At 34.6% G+C, this 13,304-nt stretch overlaps 1 protein-coding gene across 2 annotated transcripts in view; it reads left to right on the top strand.

Moving 5' to 3' along the window:
• Positions 1–13,304, top strand: part of GLRA3 (glycine receptor alpha 3) — a 107,154-nt gene that overhangs the window by 57,952 nt on the left and 35,898 nt on the right. The window lies entirely within an intron of this gene.

The following is a 13,304-nucleotide window of genomic DNA, read 5'->3' as shown; positions in this document are numbered from 1 at the left end:
GTTATGTCTGAGGGAAAATAAAGTTTTGTTTTGATATATTTGTTGAGGAAAATTTAAGGGTGGATCTCCAGGCTTGCAGGCCTGAGGCAAGGTTTGTAGCGTGGTGGAGCTGTCACTAGATGGCATGCCGACTTCATGGGGGAATGTGGCCATCCCTGTACTTTGGGTTCTCTTAAAGTAAGGAAGTGGAAATATCTATTTCTCTGATAATAATGCCTTTCTTGTTAAATTTAAATGCATTACTTTATAAGTAGCCCTTAAATATTAAGCATATCCATGGATAAATTGCTAAATTCAATGAAAGGAAAGTAAAATAATCTAGTTTTAGTTGGGGAATCTATTTAGCAATAAAAATGGGGAGGGATAACAAAAGATTCCCAGCAATGTAGATTTTTAACCCATATTATGAAGGCATTTTGAGGACAGACTGATTCTGTATCTTGGTTGCAAAATTAGGTGCATGGGAAGATATTGAGATAAAAATTATATGCAAAATAGTCTAAGGCAAACTAGTGCCTTAATTACTAAACCAAGGATGTTGGATATTATCCAACAGGCAGTGAGGAGTGGTTCAAGATTTAGGAGCAAGAATATGATTTGGTCAATATTATGTTCTTAAAGATTCTTTTCGGCAAATGAACCAAGGTTATCTGAGAAGGCTTCATAAGGCAGTTCTATTTTTAATTTTTTGAGGAAACTCCATACTTTTTTCCTTAGTGGCTGCACCAATCTGCATTCCCACCAGCAGTGCACAAGGGTTCCCTTTTCTCCACACCCTCACCAGCACTTGCTGTTTGTTGAATTATTGATAATAACCATTTGGACAGGTGTGAAGTGATATCTCACTGTAGTTTTAATTTGCATTTCTCTGATTGTTAGTGATGTTGAGCAGCAATTCTACTTCTGGGTATATAGCTGAATAAGCCCAAAACACTAATTCAAAAGAATGTATGCATGTCTATGTTCACTGCAGAGTTATTTACAATAGCTAAGATATGGAAGCAATTCAAGTGCCCATCAGCAGATGAGTGGGTAAAAAAGTGGGGGTTCATACAATGGAATACTACTCGGCCATAAAAAAGAATGAAATCTAACCATTTGCAACAGTGCGGAAGGACCTAGAGGGTATTCTGCAAAGTGAAATACATCAGTCAGAGAAAGAAAATATTATATGATTTCACTTATATGTGGAATCTAAAGACCCAAATAAACAAACAAACAAACAAAATAGAAACAGACTCATAGAAAAAGAGACCAGACTGACAGTTGCCAGAGGGGAAAGGGATTGGGATGGTGGGTGAAAAAGGTGAAGAGATTAAGAAGTACAAATTGATAGTTACAAAATAACCATGGGAATGTAAAGTACAGCATAGGAAATATAGTCAGTAATATTATAATAGCTCTGTATGGTGCCAGGTGGGTACTAGAAATATCGGGGGGAATATATTCCAAAGTATATGATTTTCTAACCATTATGCTATACACCTGAAACCACTACAAAATAATACTGAATGTAAACTGTAATAAAAAAAATTAAAAAAATAAAAAGGCTTTATAATATGCCAACCAAAAATAATAGAAATAGGGACAAATCAGAATAATGTAGAAGGTAGAAACATTTGAGGTTGATACTGTAGGGGAGGCAAGATTTTATCTTTACCTTCTTAAACATTTTTGGCTGGGCCTGAAAATGAAACAGACAAGACAAATTAGCAGGAGGAAAAGATACAATTTTATGTAATATAAGTTTTTATGTAACATGGGATCCCTCATAAAGAAATGAAGACACAAAGAAGTGGCTTCATACTAGGCTGAACAAAGAGAGGCAGCTGTGGAAAAGTAACTAAACTGTGTGTGGAGGCTAAGGGAAGATAAGAGTTATTTTAGCAAGGTCTGTATGTACACAGTCCTCTCGACTTCGATTCCCCATTGAAGAGTGTTTCTTTTGTCTTGGTCCAAGGAGCACATCTTTCACATGGGAGTTTTTATCTCCTATTTTCAGGAAGAAGGGGGGGGATTAGAATGCCCTTCTTGCATCTGCTGCTTTTTAAGTGCCTTTATCTCAAAATAGTCCTTAGGCTAGGGTGGCATATTTTGGGGCGGCATATTCCGCCTTCCTTCATTCACTTCCATACAAAGTGGACGTAAAGGCGCTGGAAATACTGCTTAGGGTGAGAAGTGAATGCTGAAGAGAATGTTGATGAATGAAATTTAGGTATAAAGTCAGAGGAAGGAGTTAGAACTGGGGATATACTATTTGAAGCCGTATAGAAAGTGGTTCAAATAATAAGATAAGAGTCCTGGAGGATAGAATGTAGAGAGGAAAACAGACACAGAAAAAAGATTTGTAAGAAATGTCTACATTTAGAAGGCGTTGGAAGGAATTTCAGCTACAGGGTGTCATAGACGGCAAATTAAAATCAGTAGCATTCAATCTCAAAAGAGAAGAGAATGTGGAGGAGATCTGTTTAGCCATATCAAATGCTGTGAAATGTTTTTTAAAAAGGGATTGAAAAAGAGTACAGCATAGGGCATGTCGGTAATAATATTGTAACGACAATATATGGGGCCAGGTGGGTACTAGACGTACTGGAAGGTCACTTCATCAGTAATATAAATGTCTAACTACTAGGCTGTCCACCTGAGACTGATATAATATTGCATGTCAAGTGTAATTAAAATAAAATTAAAATTAAAAAGCCATTGTTATTGATGACAAAGACAAATGTTATTTAAATGATGAGGTCAAATCTGGATTTCAAAAAGTTTTTTAAAAAGTGCATGATGAGAAAGCGAGAGCAGTGAGTAAAATCTGTTATTTCACGAACGTCAGTTATTAAAGAAAAATGAGAAAGAAAACAGCACCTGAGAGATAGCTGGGTCACTGGCCTTTTTTTGAGTAAGGAAAGGGCTAATTTGCAGGACGCAGTGTTGACATCACAAGACCTTTCATTGTTTCTGCCTTCCCCAGAGCTTTTCCAAAGCAATCAAAAACTCAACTAGGGAAAACAGAGCCTCTTGCCCTTGTCTCTTAATTCCTTTATCAGGAATGAGTAGATTGCCTCAAGTGTCCCTTTCATATCCCAGTCATTAAACACTTCCTGCTCTTATTAGAAATTAATTTAGCTCGCAATAGAGGTAGTGTTTATTAAACTCCTTTAGTGGATGTTAAAATTCTGTCAAAGTAGAAGCTACTGAGATTCTTCAAGGTGTTTTTCTTAAAAATCAGAGTAATTACCCACTTTTATTTTTTTTTATAATAATGGCTTAAAATCACAAGTTAAAAGATTTAAAAGAGTTTAACCTACTGGGAAAAAGAGCTGTAAGGAACACAATGTTGATTGCTGAATGAATTCTGACTGCAAAAGGACAAAAAGAACACAAACTGGATTGAGAGGCATGGAAAACAAGCAAACAAACAAGCAAACCCCACATACTTTAAAGGCAAAAGTTTTAATAGCTTGTGATGACCCAATTTTCTTTAATTCAATAAATATTCAATAAGTGTCTTTCAATGGTCAGGACTGTTCTAAGTGACCTGGAAGATGTTCATTCATTTAAGCATCAACTGAAAAATATCAAATACCTAAACAATAAAGCCCCAAAGTCCCTGTTTTGAAGGACCTTGGGGACTAGTTGAGGAATTATTTATGCAAATATAATAATTCCGTTAAAGATGATAAGCATGTGTTAGTGCCATACTGTTGCCAAAGGAGTGACTGAGAGAACAACACCGAGTGAATAAGCTTAGCAATTTACTTAGAAAATTATTTTTTATTTTTTTTTTATTTTTAAACATATCTTTATTGATTTCAGAGAGAGGAAAGGAGAGGGAGAGAGAGAGATAGAAACATCAATGATGAGAGAGTCACTGATCGAGCCCGCAACCCGGGCATGTGCCCTGACCGGGAATCGAACCCCGATCTCCTGGATCCTACGTCGATGCTCAACCACTGAGCCACTCCCGGCTGGGCAGAAAATTATTTAGTTTAAACTAGCAATAACTCTACACCCCTAAAAGGGTACATTCATGACTTAGATTTAAAACCCTGGATGATACAAATTCCTAGTACAGGAAAAAGAAAGTTACTGAGGAGAGGCTTGCAGGGAGACTAAGAGAAGGAGAAGTTCTGTGTCAGAAACTGATGAGTGAAACAAGAACTATGAGCTAAGGATAACATCAAAGAACAAAAGTAAATAACTTTCAAACCGAGCTAAAAAATACTGATTCATCAAATGGAATGTGAGAAAGTAGAACCATAAAATAAATAAAAATATAGTATATATAAAGCACAGGAAGAGGGCAAAAATATCTCTCAATATTGTCATAATTAAAATCAGTGCAAAGGTTAAATCCAAGCAGCAAAACAAAGAGAATCTCAAGCTAGATGTTAAAATATTAAAATGCAACAATATATTGTCAACTAAGCACTTTTTAAAAACACCATGCAAAAGAGGAAAAAGATAGAAAAATGCACATCAGAGAAATGTGTCTTTAAAAAATCCAGGATAATAATTTCTATATTAGAAAAAACAAACACTTGGGTAACATGCTTTTAAAGAAATAATACATAAATAAGGTATAATGATTATGAAAATGTCTTCCATATGCTTCCAAATATATAAAACAAAAGCAGACAGAATTATGATTAAAAAATGGATAACTCAATAACTTGTACTTGAAGTACAGGTACAAATATTTGAACAGAATAACTCATTAAGTTGTAGATAGAAAGATCAGTTTCATTTGTTTTTAGCAAACAAGAACATTTACAAAGATTATGTAGTAAGTCATGTAAGATGCTTCAATAAATTCCTAAGCATCAACACGATTGAATGTGATCTCTGATTAAAATGCAATGTAATCAATAACAATATAAAATTACTATAAATTACTAGATGTTAACATAAATTATTATACATTACTATACAATAATGTGCCTGGAAGCGAACACCATAGACTAAATCACTATTTACAAAAGAAATAACGAAGAACTTGGTACTAAATGACAATGAAAGCACTAAGTATCAACATTTTTTAGACATTGCTAAAGCAGTATTTTGTACTAAAAAATTACTCAGTTAGGCATTCTATTCAAGAAGACTGAAAAGGCATAACAGAACATTCAAAGAATCACTTCAAAACACAAAGCTGATGCCCTGGTCTGTGTGGCTCAGTTGGCTGAGCGTCGTCCTGTGCACTGAAAGGTCACTGGTTCAATTCCCAACTGGGGTGTGTATGGGAGGCAATGGATTGATGTTTCTCTCTCTCTCTCTCCCTCTCTCTTTCTCTCTCTTCCCCCCCTCCTGTCTCCCTTCCTCTCTCTCTAAAATCAATAAAAACAAACTTTAAAAAATGCACAAAGCTGGTACTTTGAAAAGTCTAAGAAGCTAAACACCCTTCCGGAGAAACTCTTTAAGGAAAAAAAAAAAATAAGTTCATATAAAAAATACAAAATGAAGAGAAGGAAATAATAGTAGATATGTTAGATTAAAAATAAAAGTAAAATTTTGAGCAACCCTCTCTTCCAGTCATATCCACTGATCTGGCATAAGAAAAAAACCTCAGGCAAAAGCTTTATTTGATTAAGAGAATGAGAAGAAATCCATCTAGATAGCTAAATTCATCATAAAAAAATGAAAAATTACAAGAACTAAGACAATAATGGGGAAAACAAGAAACATTGAGAAAGCGTTTTCAATGATTTGCATAAGAATTAAGCATAATGATGAATCTCCCTTGCCCTGGTTGGGTAGCTCAGTTGATTAGAGCATGGTCCCCAAATACCAAGGTTGCGGGGTTCAATTCTTAGTCAGGGTACATATAAGAGTCAACCAATAAATGCATAAATAAGTGGAATGACAAATTGATATCTCTTTCTCTCTGTCTCCCTTCTTCTCTCTCTAAAGTCAATAAAATAATTTTTAAAAAAGATGAGTCTCCCAAGATTTCTCTCAATCATGAATATTGAATATTTGCTTCATTTACATGAATTAGAAGAGAGCAGGTGATTCATGGAAAAAGTAGTGCAGAAACTGACTTCTGTGTAAAAATGCTGTGATTTTTATGAAAATGCATAGTTAATTAGAAATTTACTTTAGATTATGGGATGTTTTGGAATAGAGTTTGAATCAGGAATAGTTGTGTAAATATAGAGAAATAAGGTTAGAAATATTGCTTGGAGACATAAAGATAAATGAGATTTCTGAAGATAGTGTTTAAAATCAAGACCAAAGAAAGCAAAAGAAAGACAGCATCACTGAGTTTAAGAAAAATTAGGGAACAGGAAGAAAGAGTAAAACAGAGGAAGACAATAAAAAAACTTGGTAACATTTTAACAATATGAATAATCTAGTTTACTCATGGAGTGTAGAGTCATAGAGCACTTGCAATAAACTTCAAAAAAATTAGAAAACTAAATTACTTTTTTTCAATATTTAAGTGTAAGTAAAAAATTATTAACTTCAATTCAAATGGTGTTTAGCATAATGATTTATTCTGTTGTCATTTAAAATCAAAATGAAATTAGCATAGTAAAACTGAAACTTAAACTAGAAAGCTAAATCTCACCACAGAGAATTCCACTGAAGCCATAAGAAAGAGTGTGGCCCCATTTATGTTTCAGTTTCAGACATTTCCCTTATCAAATCTAACGGTCTGCTTCATAATGTGTTTTATCGTCAAATCTCAACAAAATCTTACCCGACCACTTTTATAAAAGTTAGAGGTTCAACGCACCATTTATTCCTCTGGTCTGGAACAGTCTTCACTCAACCTCTCAAAAGAATTCTGGAATAAATACAAGGAATGCCAGGTTTTGGGTGTACAGAAATCATCTTAGTTTCATTTATTTTTCTTTCCTTCTAATACTTATTTTTTACCCTCAAGTTCAGCCAGAAAATACAGGCCAGTTACCATGACAACTTGCATCCTCAAAATTCTCATCACCTAATAAAATACCAATAAAAATATTAACTCATATGCTACAGAGAGAATTCTGCAATGAAGCCATGCTTTTCACAAAATGCTTTATTTAATCTAAAAAAAACACCAGTGTGTAATTTGTAAAATTGAGTGATGTGTCCAGTGAAGATGAGTTAAATATTGAAGTTATCAGTAAACGTCCTTCTCAGGAGTAGATTGTTATTAGTTTACTTAAGTTCAGGATCCACTGTATGATTTTTTTTCAATTGACTGAATGAAATAAAACAGAAGGCTATCTTTTTAGAAGACAAATTTTCATTAACACCACACTTTTATTTATAAATACATCTTGTTTGGTTGCTTTATAAAGAGCTAATCTATGAGGGAAGGAAACAGCTATATTATGACTTAGACTATGCCCCTAAGGAATTTACAGTGCAAATCAATGTGCAGGAATAGAAGTAAGAAAAATATAAAGATGTATTTTCAGCCTTTAATTTGTGCTGTAAGGGAAATTTCTAAATGAGCAGTTTTTCCTCCAAGTGATAAAAAGAAATACATCTTTATTGACTTCAGAGAGAGGAAGGGAGAGGGAGAGAGAGAGATAGAAACACCAATGATGAGAGAGTCATTGATCGAGCCCGCAACCCGGGCATGTGCCCTGACCGGGAATCGAACCCCAATCTCCTGGATCCTAGGTCGATGTTCAACTTTTGAGCCATGCCTGGCCTGGCCGGAGGATATTTTTAATGATGGAAGAACATTGCATAATAATTTTTAGAGCCATAATAAAGCTTGTTGCTTATTACAAGACAAGTATGACATAGGACATACATAAATTATCACTGTCTTCATAAAGGATCTGATGATATATTTCTTATCTAAAGAGGAATGTAGGTAACAAAAAAGGAAAACATCACCAGTGTGAGAAAGTTAAAGGAAATTTAATTATCCAGATTGGAAAAGAAAATATCAGAAAACAATTCGGTGTAGAAAGAACTGTTTTTCAACAAAGAATAGCCTAAATCTTTAAAATTATAGAAAAAATATTTTTAAGGGTCAGTTTGAAGAAAAACAGTTCTGACAAAAATTGAAAGAATCTTTCAAAATATGCTTCAATGAGATTTTGGACAAAAATATCTGAAGATAGATGGGAGGTTTCTGCTTTTTAATTTTTCAGATTCATTTCAAAACCATATTTGATTTGACTCAGACTGGTTACTCTGAAATTCACAAAAACACTAGTTAAGGCAAAAGATAGACATGAGCAATGATTATTTCCTAATCATCTCTACTGTTATTCAAACTCTTTCATAATTTAAACAGTGTAGATATTATTCAAAATAATACTATGTTTTTTGCTTGGCTAGTCAGAGATATAGACAATTCTTGTTTTCCGAGTACATATTACTTAAGCCTTTGCAGTAACAATATTGATTAGAAAGCAAGTTTTCCCCAAACAAAAATATTCACTAGTGCACTAGTTACTATAAAATTAGTCTCCACTTAAATATTAAATATTCCATCCTACTTAACACCATGCCCATTCTCTCCCAATCTGTTCACATCTTTGCAGGCTGAATTTTTGCCTCTTATGAAATATTCTAATCATATGACAATATAATAAAAACATAATGTAGTTACAAGTCTTATAAAAAGATGATGTCACCATGGTTCTATATCTATTACACATAGTACCTGATTTAATCATAACTACAACTTAATGAGATAGGTCTTATTGCAGCAAATTATCAGCAAATTAAGAAAGGTTAAGTGCCTTTCCCAAAGTCGCACAACTAAGAAGTGGACAGAGGAAACCCTATGAATTAATCATTCATAATCTTAGAACAGGCTTTGGCTATTTTGAAACCTATCTAATGATTTCCAAATATTTATAAATTGTGACTCTGGTATTCTTAAGTAAGCTCTACAAGTTATACACACCCAGTGATTTCATTTGTTTTCTCATATAAAAAGACTTAGAGTTCCCTCCTCTGCCTATTTCCTCCCCCCAGATGTCTTTCCATGTATTGGCCTAAACCAAGACATGCAAAATAGGTCACCTCCTTCTGGTGACAGTGCCAATCATTCTGTGACTTGCAGCCGAAGATCACTCATTAGAGGTAGCTGCAAAACACTCTTGACTGAAGCCATATCTACAGTTAGCTAAGTACTACAAGTAAGTTCTATGTATCCCACTCTTTGTTTACCCAGTTGGTTCACTTCACTAAATGCAAAGTATTTTGTCTTTGCCTCACTTAAATATCATCTTGCAAGATTCATTCCATAATTCTAACTTGATGATCCATACCATTCCTAATTATCCAGAGAATTGAACAACATACCTTTATGTACTCCCAAAAGGGAAGGCCTGAGAAAAATCTGCAACATGCAGTAGAGGTGTACTCCTTTTGATTAAATATTCCTGAAAAAAATTAACAATTGCTCTTTAAATCAGTTATAAATCACTTAAACATATTATCATTAATGATATTTTGAAATCATTGTTCCTAAGCATAACATTAGAATTCCTCAAATATCTTGCTAAAAGCACCTTAATAGTCCAATGTACTTGGTAGTAAGATTATGGTTTTTTTCTGTGATCTTTCCATTTGCTATTTACTGCTCAGAGCTGTCATTGTTTTTTTTCTTCCTTAATTAATCCCCAAATAACCCCAGTTTCTCCAGCCCTCATATTTGCATCCCACTCCAAAGGATCTTTCCAGGGAATGCTCTTTCAAAAATTGGGTAGCTCCTTTTCCAGAGATGGCCTCAGCGTGCAATCTCAATAATTCCTTAAACTACGTGCTCCCTTGCCGTTCCCTATGTAAGAAAGCAAATTCAGGAAAATGCGTTATAACTTTAAATTCTTCATTATAAACTATGCAAACTATGTAAATCCATTAATTTCCCAGAGACTCAGTTTTCTCTTTTGTAAAACAAGTGAGCTACGTTACATAATAGCAGATGTTCCCTCAACTCTAGGATTCAAGAAATTTTCTAAATATACAAGACCACACATCTGACACATAAAATTAAAAACATAACATCTAGAAACCATGGTGTATTTATGAAAAGGGTCAAGAGGGAAACAAAATCAAACAAGTAAGCAAAAACAATGTGGCGAATTATCTGTAATGAAGATTGAGAAGAAAGCAAACCAACTAGAAAACAAGAAAATTAAAATAAAAAAAATAATTAATAAAAATTTGGAGAAAATATCTATTTTTTAAAGGTACATAAGAGTATGATCAAAGAGCTAACATCAATTGGTGAGATGGACTTTAAAAGTATTTTAATACAATACTTGGGAACTAAGAATAGTGATGACGATGGCCATGGATGCTAAATTTATACCTTTTCCCCTGTGGCAGCTATGGTCACAGATTCCTCCCAATGGACTCTTGCTTGTGTGGTATGTATCCTGCTCACAGTCCAGGAGATTTTAAAGTCTCTAACTTATTTATAGAATGCCTAGTCAAGCTGCCAGGATCTCAGAAGTCTCAAGTGACCTGTTTCTTCACAATATACCTACCTGTAGTTGCTGGTTCCTAGCAATTTGTTGATTTCTCTGAGTCTGAATCAGGGTAGAAGGAAAAGTACAGATGCAGACCTGAAAAAAAAGGAAGAAAAAAAAGGACCAAATTGTTAGCACTTGGCAGTGGTAAGGAGGACTTCCACCATTTCCGGTCTGCAGGCCTGCTAGACAACTGTTGATTTAAGATACTGATTATAATAATTATAATGAATCTATAAATGGGAGGATTTTCTGAAATCTTCCCTTTATATGTTCATATGATACAAACAGGCATCAATAGAAGTTACGATATTTTCTAGAAAGAGTGACTTTTTTTCCTAAGTCACCAGTAGTTTCATACATTTTCCGAACATTGCTACTTTGGAACTGATGGACTATATCTGTGAGTACTCTGCACACAATGATAAAAACAGCTCTGGATATAGTTAACATTCTCACTTGTGATCAGATCTTCATCCTCAGCCTTATTACAATCACTGTTTCTGTCATTTCTATTAAAATTTTAGCCATGATATATCTTTGGAATGCAAGAACTTCCTGTTCTCGTTAGTTTTCCACTTTTACCTGAAATAATCGGCATTTAGTTAGTAAGCTGTGAATTAGAACACAAAGAAAATATCTCAATAATGGAAATTAAAACACACTGAATTGTTTAATAAATAATTTTGTGAAATATTGAACAAATATTAATTTTCTACAATAATATAGAAATAATTCAAACTGAGTTGTTTTCTCTCTGAACTAATTGCCTTCTCTTAATGAATGTATTGCAGTGATAGACATTTTATAATATTTCACCTTGAAGAGAAATTTATAATTTAATTCTCTAGTATTTATTTAGTCATGTTAAAATTCCAGCTGTTTCATAATGATATTTTTAAATGCCTCTGGAAAAAAGAATCTAAAGTGGATCTTCTCACTAATATTATGCAGGACTTTCTTCCCAAGGATTAGTGTAGTTTTGGTTCTTGGAAATGATTAGTAGTCCTGAAATCAGGCAACAAAAAACCCTGAGAACAGTAAAAAAAAAATGTTATAGTGCCTTCCTATTCTCTACTCAAAAGATTACACAACTTCTAGATGTTGCCAAACTGATGTTGGCTCTGTTTGTTGTAGTTTAAGTTTAGGAATTAAACTATTTCATAAATATGAGCAGATTAGAACCTCTAGCCTTCTCATAGCAGACAGTGTTTTTCAACAAGCTGGAGTTTACTCTGAAGAGGTACGCAGACAAGCCTGCTTATAACCTCTCCTGGGGCAGAAACCCATCCATTCCTCATTAAAATGGGCTCTTTATCAGGTTTTCTTTTGATTTTAGTTGAGATTTCTCATAAGAACTTTAAAACACTGGATGTTCAATGTGTGGTAATTTTGTGAAGTTTTGAGAAATGTGAACAAATTTTTCAGTGTAATTGCCATTTAAGAAAAGCAGTTAAGCCCTGCCGGGCGTGGCTCAGCGGTTGAGCGTTGACCTAGGATCCAGGCGATTAGGGTTCGATTCCCGGTCAGGGCACATGCCCGGGCTGCGGGCTCGATCAATGACCCTCTCACCATTGATGTGTCTATCTCTCTCTCCCTCTCCTTTCCTCTCTCTCAAATCAATAAAGATATATTTAAAAAAAAAAAAAGAAAGAAAAGCAGTTAAGAGTTTAACCAAAGAACATAAATGCATATATGCATAGTCCATGGACACAGACAATAGTGAGGTGAAGGGCTGGGGTGGGGCAGGGGATGGGTGGAGTAGGGTAAAGGGGAGAAAATGGGGGACATCTTCACTACTGTCAACAATAAAGAGAAAGACATGGTAGGATGTGGGGGGGGGGGGAAGAAGAGCAGTTAAGCCACAAATTATATTTCCACCATTGTCCTAAGAGAAAGAGGGAGGAAGGTTAAATCTGTGGTCTATAATAAAATGTTTTAGGTCTTCAAAGAGAATTGTACCCAAAGTACTAGCAGAATAATGGTTATAGGTTAGTTACTCCAGAGAGTTTTCGAGAAAATGCAATCACTAGGAAGGTAATTTAGAAGGCCTATAACTTAAACCATATATAACAACCTGGATTAAGGTAATATTATTCAAATTAAATGGATAAATTATGAATAGAAATGTTATACTTAAATACATTTTGACATATCAGTTGTTTCTTGTCAGGTCAATAACATTGACTTGAGTAATACTTCTCCTGGCAATAGCCAGCAGGCCTGATCCAAGTTTGAGCATTTTCTTCTTTTTGCTTTTAAAATTCCAGATGCTAGTTAAAAAGATAAGAATTTGCAAACTGGGTCAAACCAGGAAATCTCAGTCTCTCTCTCTCTCTCTCTTTCCCTCACTTTCTCTTTCAATTGAATAAACTGGGTCGAAGATGGTTCTAGTTCACTTTTAAAACTAAATGTGAATCTATAATTCATTAATAAATCCCCAAACCCATTTTAAACTTAAATAATTTCTCAGCCTTTGTTCTTCCTTTGAATGAATATTTATTTTAGAGCATACCACTCATGGCATAAAGTACTTAACAATAACCTCCTTTTTCCTTTTGTAATCTTTTAAGCTATTTTTTAGATGACCAAGGATCATTTGATTTTTTTAAAAGGATAATATACTGCCCGGCTGGGCGTAGCTCAGCGGTTGAGTATCAACCTAGGATCTAGGAGATCACAGTTCGATTCCCAGTCCAATTCCCAGTCAGGGCACATGCCAGGTTGTGGGCTGGATCCCCAGTCGGGGGCGTGCAGGAGGCAGCCGAACAATGACTCTCTCAGCACTGATGTTTCTATCTCCCTCTCCCCCTCTCCCTTCCTCTCTCTGAAACCAATAAAGAGATATTTTAAATAAATAAA

The sequence above is a fragment of the Miniopterus natalensis genome, chromosome 4 (assembly GCF_054644295.1).
Source record: "Miniopterus natalensis isolate mMinNat1 chromosome 4, mMinNat1.hap1, whole genome shotgun sequence".
Classification (NCBI taxonomy): Eukaryota; Metazoa; Chordata; class Mammalia; order Chiroptera; family Miniopteridae; genus Miniopterus; species Miniopterus natalensis.
Note: the sequence above shows the minus strand (reverse complement) of the source record. Positions and strands in the feature narration are given on the sequence as shown.